Source organism: Mesoplodon bidens, assembly GCF_964165515.1.
Source record: "Mesoplodon bidens genome assembly, chromosome: 5".
Classification (NCBI taxonomy): Eukaryota; Metazoa; Chordata; class Mammalia; order Artiodactyla; family Ziphiidae; genus Mesoplodon; species Mesoplodon bidens.
The window spans coordinates 138,404,606-138,416,230 of NC_138161.1; the positions used below are offsets into that span (position 1 = coordinate 138,404,606).

At 46.7% G+C, this 11,625-nt stretch overlaps 1 protein-coding gene across 1 annotated transcript in view; it reads right to left on the reverse strand.

The window, feature by feature from the left end:
• Positions 1–10,480, reverse strand: part of ZBTB38 (zinc finger and BTB domain containing 38) — a 119,989-nt gene extending 109,509 nt beyond the window's left edge. The window contains exon 1 of the mRNA XM_081235076.1: positions 10,310–10,480. The gene's annotated coding sequence lies outside the window, so the exon portion shown is untranslated. The remainder of the gene's footprint in view (positions 1–10,309) is intronic.
• Between the last annotated feature and the right edge of the window lie 1,145 nt (positions 10,481–11,625).

The window sequence follows — 11,625 nt, forward strand, 5'->3', positions numbered from 1 at the left end:
GCCAAATGGGGGACAAATAGAGGTACTGTAGGGCTTCCCTGGTGGCACAGTGGTTGAGAGTCCGCCTGCCGATGCAGGGGACACGGGTTCGTGCCCCAGTCCGGGAAGATCCCACATGGCGCGGAGCGGCTGGGCCCGTGAGCCATGGCCGCTGAGCCTGCGCGTCCGGAGCCTGTGTTCCGCAATGGGAAAGGCCACAGCAGTGAGAGGCCCGCATACCGAAAAAAAAAAAAAAAATAGAGGTACTGTACTTTTACAGCGACATCCCATCCCAGGAACAAATAACTGAGGTCAGTGTAACCATAATATATCCTTGGAGGAAAGAAAGAAAGAAATGAGGCGGGGGAGGGAGGGAGAAAGGGAGGGAAAGAAGGAAAGAAAGAGAGAAAGAAAGAGAGAGAGGGAGGGAGGGAGGAAGAAAGAAAGACAGGAGGGAGGGAGGGGCAGGCAGGGGAGAGAAGGTTGGGGATGAGAAGGGAAAGACAGGGGGATGATCTTAGGTTGGGAGGTATTCCCCCCACATTCCTATGAGGAGATGCCTCCGAGAGAACATGCACTTGCCCATGGAGCTCTCTAGCTGAGAATGGATCTAACATTTAAAGGTTTTTTTTCATAACACATGGCCCCCTGAACGCACAGTGATCACATCCCCTGGTTGTCAGCCAAAAAACACAGTCTGCTCTGGTGCTAAAGGAAAAACCGGCTGTGTCGGGTTTGCTGAGAGACGTACGGGTCCCATACCTTAATGGGTGATTTAAAGGATTTTCCAGAGACGTTTTGATGACACGTATTTTCACCTTATGTGCCGGCTTCAGACCCTGCCCTGTATGTAAGATACTGCACTGTGTAGGAAGGCCTCCCGTGTTCTGACTTCCTCTAGTGCCAAAGCTGAGAAGCTTGTTAACCAGACCCTGTCCCATGCTGCAAAGTCCACCCTGGGGGAGAGGGAACAAGGCTGCAGCCTCCGGAGGAAGCAAGAGCCTCACAGTTGTTGCTGGATTCTGACAGTGCAATTCCCCCCGCGACACCCCTGTGCTCGCACAATGGACATGTGGGCTCAGAACCCCTGCGAACTATAGCGCAGGGTCTGCTGGCCGCTTGCCCTGTTGGGCCTCCTGTGGCCAGCCTGACCCCCTGGCGACCCCTCGCCTCCACTCAGCGCCAGCTGGACCCAGTCAGCCCCAGGGTCTCCCTCTTACAACGTGACCTGCGGGGCAGTGGGTCAGAGAGCCGCAGGCTCTGGCGCCAGGAGGACCCAAGGACTCTGGGCTGGTGGCCACCTCGAGGACAAGGAGGGGCTGACAAGCAGAGGCCAGCAGAGAGAAGTTGGGGTTGAGGGAGGCTGAGCTGAGCAACCAAGCGGGTGGGTGGCTGTCCCAGCCTTCCTCCCCAGAGCCTCACACCGCCTGCCCCTCTCATTGGACCGGTCCTCTCCGTTCTCTCTCCTGCATCCACCCAAGGCTTCACCGGCCCTGGCTTCACGCCGACCCCTGGGGGCCTCAGAGGCCTGCACGGAGGAGACAGGTGTAACCACGTGGACGATGCATGTCAGAGCTTCCATCACTTGTGACCTCTGGTGACCCAAAATGCAAACTTCTAGAATTTAGATGGTCTCAGCAAGTTCATTTGTCTCTTTCTTACAAGTCAGGTTTTTTTCCTGGTTCTGTGTAACATGCCCACTCTTTGAGCCAAACCCTTCCTTTTCTGATGGTTTCTCAGTGTTACAGGTGCACTGTTCAATGGTGAGCATGAATTTTTTTCCTACTGTTTATCACATGAGCCATGGAAATAATAACAGTGGGATGCAATGGCTTTCAAAGTTTCAGCACAGATTTTCTTTTTTTTTAATGTTACTTGAAACTTCCATACAGAAGAGCTATAAGCCTAGTTAGCTCTGGGTTCCTTCTCTCTGAGACCCTCCCCTACTCTCAGCTGCAGGCTCCCCTAAAACCCAAGGGCCCTGGGAACAAACATTAGGTGCAGTGCTCAGGGCGGCAGCTTGTTTCATCCTTATCTCAGGCAAACATCAAGGAGCACCTGCTACATATTGTAGACATACTATAGCCTGCCCCAAGCTCTGGAAATGTTCTGGAAACACAGCAAAGTGAAAGACCTGTCCCCCAGCACAAAGGGGAGGCAGGGTAGATAAGATGCCAGCAGCCATCAACCCGGCCCGGTACAAGGGTGTCACAAGCACACTGAGGGCTACGGGCTCAGAGATGGGAGGAGAGACCAGGTGGGGCTTGGGCAGGGTTTCTGTGTACTTACATAAGCAGAGAAAGTAAAATCTGAGGGGTGGGAGTGATGGACGCATCCAGACAAGAGGCGCAGGCGGGGGTGGAAATGTCTGTGAGGTGTCCAGGGAATGGTTAGCTGATGAATTTGGTTGGAGAACATGGCATTGGGAATGGGAAAATGGGAAGGAGGCAGAATTCGAACGAAAGGCCAGGAAAATTCAGCTCAGTTCAGAGGCCATGAAGAGCCGTGAATGATTCAACTTAGGAGAAAATAAAACATTAAGAAAAAGAAAAACAAGATAAGAGCAGGAATCAGACGTCGAGCTGCTCAGATGTGCTGTGTGACGCGGTCTGCAGGAAAAGAGAGTGGTCAGCAACGGGAAACGATGACACATTTCCCGCTGCTGACCCTCCCCCAAAAGAGTCACACGCCTTGAGATCAGTGAAGGCAAAATACATGATCTCCACTTATTCGTCAGACATCAAGCAGCGTGGTGACTCATGTGAAGTCACCCCGCTGAGGACTCCAGGGGTCTTGACTCACAGGCCTTCCCGGAAGAACCCTCTCCGGTAAGAACACATGATCTCCAGACACTTGTGCAGCGGCCAGTGGGAACAGTCCCCCACTAGATCTGTGCTTCTCAGACCTTTCTGCCCAAATCCAGGAACGGGGAACACCCAAACTCTCTCCCAGCTCAGCCTCAGCTTATAGCCCCAGCTTACGACACACAGCCAAAGGAATTCAGAGAAGAACAGCCTTATGTTGAAACCTCTCCAAGGTCATCACAGTGAAACACCCACGCATGACATGCACACACAGGCATTCTTGGAGCAGACATGAGCAACAGTGATGAACGGGTCCTGGAAAGGTGCAGGCTGCACTCAGCCTGCCCTGAGGGAAGGGCCCTGATGCTACAAACTTCCCTGGGGATGACGGTTTAAGATGCTCCCTCACCAGGCACAGTTAGATGGTAAAACATTTGGTCTGGCCAGCTCTCTCTGCCTCTGTGTCCCCTACGTAATCAAGAATCCACAGATGTGGGGAAGATGGGAGGGAAATGAGGTATAGAGTTGAGTATCCTGCACAGGGTTTCCGGACAAGGCGGTACGTGGCCCCCCACTCATCCTGGTCCTCCAGGTGCAGAGGCTGTGCTCTGTCCAACAGCTCCACAGGATGGACGAGAATGACATCATCAGAAAAGAGGACAAAGAGGAAGGAGGACGGCACCGTACATCCCCCATCGGGTGGAGGAAGGCTTTCCGGAAGGTTGTGCTAGACTTCCCAGCACCTCTGCTGAATTCCTAGGAGTCTGTTCCTGAGGCTCTGGGGGCCGAGGGGAGGCCACCATGGTGGCCTTAAAGTCAGGACAGCATGTCAGCCTTAGTTCAGCCAGTGACTCAGCACTGATGGGAAGGCCAAAGCTCCCTGAGGTCACCGGCTGCAGTCAACACTGGGCTCGTCCACCTCCCAACGCCCTTCCCCGCGAGGAGGGAACACAAACCACCCTCCTGGTGACCGTGCATGCCACACACACAGTATACATGCCTCTTCCACAATATGCATGCCATCCCTTCACTGGTTTGCTAATCCAACTAGTTTCCTACATTTACAAATATAATAGTGTGCACCTAATTTAAAAAAAAAAAAAGTCCCAAACAGTACCACAGGCTGTCCGATAAAAAGAAGCAACAGAGGTTTAAGGATAATTTTCTAGTTCTTGACACATCGGTGCAAGGCAGCTTCACGACACTTCCGCACTTGCGTTTTTGTAGCCGAGGAAACTAACCCCCTTTGCCTGTCCTTCCACTTCTGCTCTCTTCCGCCCCATCCCTAAGCTCGGGCCCCCGGACTCTCATGGTGCCATGGCAACAAAGTTTAAAACGTCTTTGTTCTGTTCTAGAAATAGAATTGTTTGTGCTTCATCTAGAGCTTGATTCTTTTTTTTTTTTTTTTTTTAAGTTTATTTATTTATTTTTTTAATTAGTTTCTGCTTTATAACAAAGTGAATCAGTCATACATATACATCTGTTCCCACATCCCTTCCCTCATGCATCTCCCTCCCTCCCACCCTCCCCATCCCACCCCTCCAGGCGGTCACAAAGCACCGAGCTGATCTCCCTGTGCTCTGCGGCTGCTTCCCACTATCTATCTACCTTACGTTTGGTAGTGTATACACGTCCATGCCTCTCTTTCGCCTTGTCACAGCCCACCCTTCCCCCTCCCCATTAGAGCTTGATTCTTAAAATTAAAAACAACCAGCATTTATGATATTCTGATTGTGTAGGAATTGTTCCCTCCAGAAGCAAGTGGACACCCTCAGAGAAGAACACGCAGATGCGCCACTGAACTGCCGCTGCTCTAAGGGAAAAGAAATGAACAAACTGGGAGGATTGGGGAAGGGATGGAGTGAGGCATTCAAGTTGTTTTTCCGTGGCACGATGAAGGCATTCCTCTAACTCCTATCCTTGCGTTGGCGTGAAGGATGGGAGGAACAGAATCACGGGCCTTCATTCATGGACTATTCATCTGTGTTTTTTTTTTTTTGCTGTACGCGGGCCTCTCACTGCTGTGGCCTCTCCCGTTGCGGAGCACAGGCTCCGGACACACAGGCTCCGCGGCCATGGCTCGCGGGCCCAGCCGCTGCGCGGCATGTGGGATCTTCCGGGATAGGGGCACGAACCCGTGTCCCCTGCATCGGCAGGCGGACTCTCAACCACTGCGCCACCAGGGAAGCCCCTCATCTGTGTTTTTTGAGCACCAATTATGTGTTGCGTACTATGCTAAGTTTTTTTTTTTTTTTTTTTTTTTGCGGTACGCAGGCCTCTCACTGTCGTGGCCTCTCCCATTGTGGAGTACAGGCTCCGGACGCGCAGGCTCAGTGGGCATAGCTCACGGGTCCAGCCGCTCCACGGCATGTGGGATCTTCCCGGACTGGGGCACGAACCCGTGTCCCCTGCATCGGCAGGCAGACTCTCAACCACGGCGCCACCAGGGAAGTCCTATGCTAAGTATTTAAGATGCATATAAGAGCAGTTCTCGCCTTCAAAATCTCCCTAGGGAGAAGGAAAATCAGAGGCCGTGTGCAAAGGGTGAACACTCCAAGAAGACAGGGTTTTTTGTTTTGTTTTCTGTTCTGTTCACTGCTGTATTTTTAGTCTTTAGCCAATTACTGAATTAATGACTGAGCTCGATGCCAGAGTTATGCACAGTGGGGGTGGAGTGGGGGGGGAATAGGGACTGGATTGGTAGGGGGGCACTTAGAACACTAAGGAGGAGCCCTTAAGGCGCCTGCCTCAGGCTTGAAGTCTCAAGGACGTTGCCAAAGAGAATTTGGGTCGGATATTGAAGCCCAAGTAGGAGGAGGGCACGGAAGGAAATTGGGCAAGAGAATCCCAGTCATATGGTAGAAGCAGAAGGTGAGTTGGGAACATGGCATGAGATGAGGGGAGAATGACAAGAGGAGGCTTGTCATTCACAAAGGGACTTGTGTGCCGGGCTGACGAACCTGGCCTTTATTCCAGGGGTGACAGGTAATCTTGGAGGGCGCCTGCAGGGGAAGGGCACGGTCAGGTCTGTGTGTGAGAGACACCCCTGTGTGGGCAGGGTGAGGGGTAGATGGGCTGGAGGTGGAAGTCTGGCTAGGGGACGGAGGCTGTCTCTGGGATGAGACATGGTAAGAAGCCTAGCTAAGGCTCTGAGGTTGGAGACAAGGGCTCAGCCCTGAGAACCATTTAGGAGGTAGAATCTGCACAATTTGGTAGCTGAGGGGCTTTGTGGGATAGCTCAGCACAGGGTGAGCTCCTGATCGGGGTGCCTGAGGGTTTGGTGGCATCATTCACAAAACGAGGGATTAAAAGAGCACAGGCTGGGCTTCCCTAGTGGCGCAGTGGTTGAGAGTCCGCCTGCCGATGCAGGGGACACGGGTTCGTGCCCCGGTCTGGGAGGATCACACATGCCGCAGAGCGGCTGGGCCCGTGAGCCATGGCCGCTGAGCCTGCGCATCAGGAGCCTGTGCACCGCAGCAGGAGAGGCCACAATAGGAGAGGCCTGTGTACCGCAAAAAAAAAAAAAAAAGAGCACAGGCTCAGCAAGTTTTGAGGGGCACTGAGCACCACTGCGTGTTGTGCATGTGGGGACATTTTAGGCAGGTGGATCTATTTACAGGTGAGAGAATTATGGCAAGTAAGTGGCAGATGAAGCTGAGGACAGAAAGATGTAGGGCAGTAGGTACATGAAAGTGTATGAGAAACACCACCTGTAAGGATGGATAGACACAGAGAAGTCCATGGAGACTAGGAGAGTTGACTGGGAAGGAGAGTGTCACTGTTTCATTGCAGGGGTGTGTGTGTGAATGAATGAATGAATGAATGTGTATATTAAATGATTTATCCCTGCCTTTCTTCCTGGCTCCTCCCTCTTGAGGTAACTTCAAGCACTAGACTGTACAACTAGAATCCGTCCCCGTTAATCTTGGGGTAACAGCCACCAGAGGCAGCACCTAAGTCTTGATGTGGTTACAAAGTTTCTCTTGGATTTTCAGGAAATATTGGAAGTCACGAAGAGTCTCAGTAGTTTTCCAACCTGTGGTTTCTCTGGCAGTTAGTTAGCTTTTTTTCTTTAAATAAACTTTTTAATTTAGAATAGTTTTATAGATCTAGAGAAAAGTTGATATGATAGAGAGAATTCTCATGTACCCAACACCCAATTTCCCCCTCTGTTAACGCCTTACTTGAGTGTGGTACATTTGTCGTAACAAATGAACCAATACTGATACATTACTGTTAATGGAAGTCCATACTTCATTCAGATTTCCTTAGTTTGTAGGTAATCTCCTTTTTTGGTTCTAGGGAAGCATTCAGGATACCATATTACATGTAGTTGTCATGTTGCCATAGGCTCCTCTGGCCTGTGATAGTTTCTCACCCTTTTTTTTTTTTTAAATGACCTTGACAGTTTTGAGGACTACTGGTCAGATATTTATAGAATTTCCTTCAGTTTGGGTGTGTCTGATGTTTTTCTCATTATTAGACTGGGGTCATTTGTTTTGGAGAGGACGCCCATAGAGGCAAAGTGCCATTTTCATCACCTCACATCAAGGTGCACACTATCGACATGAGTTATCACTGCTGATGCCGACCTTGGTCACCTGGCTGAGGTTGTGTCTGTCAGGTCTCTCCACTGTAAAGTCACTCCCTGCCCGCTTCCACACTGTGCTCTTTGGAAGGAAGTCACGCTGTGCAGCCCACACTTAAGGAGTGCAGAGTTATGTTCCCTGTCTTTGAGGGACGAGACAGTTAGCTCTTGAAATCTCATCCTGCATTTCATTTGAAGAAAATCTCTTCAGCTTCCTTTCCTGTCTTTCAGATACTCTTTTAGGAGCACACAGACCTGTCAACTGTGGAGTCCAACTTTAAAGGGACCTTTTCCAGGACTTGACATTTCTACGTATGAGGCTAGACTAAGTGAAAATCCCCCACAAGAGGGAAGAATCAGAAAGGAAGTACTTGAAAAGAAGAATACTGTTTCATTGTATTATATAGAAAATGTCCTACTTTGTTACAATAACAGCACTCACATCTATAAACCAAGAGTATCACAGTTAAGACACACAACATGGTCAGAGATTGCAGCATACAAAGGAGGTAAGGTAAAGAATTTTACACCAAGACTGTAGAAAAGAAGATTACTATTTAAAGACATGGTGAAACTCCAACAAGAATAAGTGCCACGTGAGTCAGGAAACACAGCGCTTGTATCTTAGCATAATACATTTTTATAATTTAATTGAAAAGTACTGTACTCTGGTAAGACAAGACCCCATCCCCCTGCTTTGGTTCTCTCCAGTGTCTGTGTGCTTCTGCCCCCTGGGGCCTTGCCACAGGGTAAGGAAAAACGAGAAGTGACAAAAGCCAACTGTTTTTCTCTCTCTCTCTGTTTTCCTCCTTTTGGCCTGGACTTTGAAGTTCAGTGTCATATAAACATTAACTTGCTTCTTCAATGAAGCCACAAAAAGCAAACTGTAATCTGAGCATACGAGTTATCCAAACTCTTTCCCATGAGTTCTAAGGATTCTAACTTCTTCTCTACCAGTATGTCTCTATCTCATAGAGTTAGTTTTGAAATAGTCTTAAATTATTATTATTATTAATTATTATTATTAGTTTGTTATTGAAGAGTTTGCCAAAGAATGCCTATCACAGATGACATTAGGTGGTAATATCCACTGAGTTTCTTTTTAAATATATTTAGGTTAAAAAATAATTTAATTTAAAGGAAAAAAAACATGTTAAATGGCGGTACGAGTGGCAGAAAAACAGGACAAAGATGATCACTGACTGAAGTTTGGGACCCACTGAACTCTTGCACGAATCAGTTTCACAGGTGAAATTTATTGACACAAAAGCCTGAATCATCTTATTATAACTTTGGGAACACCCCACAGCAGCTAAGATAGTAACCTTTTTTTTTTTCTTTTTTTTTTGGCAGTCACCAGTCATCATCTACCTACATCACCAACAGTTTTCTTTTGTAATACAGTTGTGCGGATCATAATAGTCTAAATCATTCTGGCAAATCCTTCACAACAAATTACATGCCTCATTAATACAATCTCTGCAAGACTGGTATCAGAATGGATGTTTCTCTGAATTTGTTTTGGAAATGTTTTTAGATTTTTCTCCTATGTTATATTTTATTTTCCCCAAATTAAAATGATACAAAATTATAGTGACTTTTCCTAACATTGAGAAGTTTAATATACGTCACTAACTGAATTGCTGAAGAAACAATCCCTTTTGAGATCTTGATTTTATAAAAACAATATAGCTTAATTATTCCCCTTCTGCCTCCATCACGGTGGTGTGTTCTTTTGCCATGTATGTGTCATTTAGAATTATTTTGCTGGACCTGAACTTGGTGGCCTGTATGATCTTGAATAAATGAAAGATTGATACTAAAAAAATGCTTATTTACATAATCTTTTTCTTTTTCTGCACTGAGATGTTTTTCCTTGACACATAAGAAAATACTTTTGAGTGGTTAATCCCTCTCAACAGCAGGAAGTCTAGATATTTGTAAACTTATTTAGTGCACATTAGTTTCTGATTAGTTGACCTTTTCTAAATTAGTTGACCTTTCTGATTAGTTGACCTTTTCTAAATACCATACTGACCAGTTACAGTCAATTCTCTCACCTCCATGATTGGCTTGCATTTATCCATAAATAAAGTCCTTGATTGTTTTAATTTGCTTTGGAGAATTCGGCATTGACAGAGTAAATGGCTATTACCTTACAGAGTTTTGAATTTATCTTAAGCTATGAGCAGTGCTGTTTATGCTTAAGTGCCAAAGAGCACTTTTTTGTTGTTGCTATCCTGGTTGTCTACTATTTATTTTATCTTTATAAATACATCCTTCAATTTGTAAAGTGATTTAATTTGTTTTATTGATTCTAAAATCAATAAAATGCAAGGTGTCAGTGATAATGCAACTAATTAGCTTTGAAAACACAACTATGGGGCTTCCCTGGTGGCGCACTGGTTGAGAGTCCGCCTGCCGATGCAGGGGACGCCGGTTCGTGCCCCGGTCCGGGAGGGTCCCACATGCTGCGGAGCGGCTGGGCCCGTGAGCCATGGCCGCTGAGCCTGCGTGTCCGGAGCCTGTGCTCCGCAACGGGAAGGCCACAACAGTGAGAGGCCCGCGTACAGCAAAAAAAAAAAAAAAAAAAAACACAACTATGTTATCACCATATTATTTCTAAATAATAAATTAGCATTCTTTCCATTCATGGCAATCTCCAATCCTTTCCTTTTTCTCTCCTTTCCTCCTGTCTTTCTCTCCTTCCTTCATCAAACATTTATTTAGTATCTGCCCATCTGGCACTATGCTAGATGTTGAGAATCAGTGATGGATAAACTCTCAGTCCCCCATAAAGCTTACCCTGTTGATTTAAAATTTTTTCCTTCTTGTTTCTTCCAAAGGTCATTTGGACAAAACACACTAATGAAATGCATGGGAAAGAAAGCAAACATGGACAGCTTTCACTGAGCTGGAGGAAAAGTATGTCACCAACCTTTAGCTGTTGCAGAGAAATCTTTCTTCTTTGGGGGCTCGGGCTATATCAAGAATTCTTCTTTTCCCCAAGAACTGGCTCTGGGGCGGGCATGCTTCCTCCTCTAGCATAAATAACCTTGGCTGGGAATATCTGGATGGACATCAATTGGTTGAGACCCAGAGCAGCAGGGGAACCCTCCTGGAAAACTTAGGTGTCCACACTCGTTTGGTGTGGCCGCATGAGGCCTCTGGTACAGAGCTCCTGTAGAAAACCACAAATGCACAGGAAATTGGGGAAAATCAGATAAAGGCAAACCATTAAATGACACATGAACAGAAAGGAAACAGTTAAGAATTAACCCAAATTAATTTAAGGCTATAAGAGCGAGTGGTGCAACGGTTTAGTTAATAAGTAGCTGGTCTCCAAAGCTAGGGCATTTGAGCCAAATGACTAAGGGCTTTTAGAGCCATCAGGGGGCAGGTGGAAGGAGAAATGGACCCACCACAAAGAGAATCACAAATTGCTGTGGGAAGTAGGAGCAGGTTCTGCATCTTAGACCCAGATAGATTCATACACACACTCATCCACCCATACATACATCTATTGATCCATTCAGCAAATACTTGTTGAGTACCACTGTTCTAGATCATGGTGCTGAGGATATAGCAGTGAACACAAGCTTGAAATTCAGGAACCTGCTGGAGGCACAATGAGCAATTGGCTGGAATTTGGGTAGGGATTATACAAAGAAAAAGGCAATGCTGAAACTCGAGAATGGGAGCAAATATTTGCAAACGATGCGACTGACAAAGGCTTACTTTCCAAAATATAGAAACAGCTCATACAACTCGGCAACAAAAAAACAAACAAACCAATCAAAAAATGGGCAGAAGACCTAAATAGACATTTCTCCAAAGAAGACATACAGATGGCCGAGAGGCACATGAAAAAATTCTCAATATCACTACTTATTAGAGAAATGCAAATCAAAACTACAATGAGGTACCACTTCACAACAGTCAGAATGGCCATCATTAAAAAGTCTACAAATAACAAATGTTGGAGATGGTGTGGAAAAAAGGGCACCCTCCTACACTGTTGGTGGGAATGTAAGTTAGTGCAGCCACTGTGGAAAACAGTATGGAAGTTCCTCAGAAAACTAAAAATAGAATTACCATATGATCCAGCAATCCCACTCCTGGGCATATATCCAGAGAAAAACATGGTTCGAAAGGACACATGCACCTCAGTGTTCATTGCAGCACTGTTTACAATAGCCAAGACATGGAAACAACCTAAATATCCATCAACAGATGAATGGATAAAAAAGATGT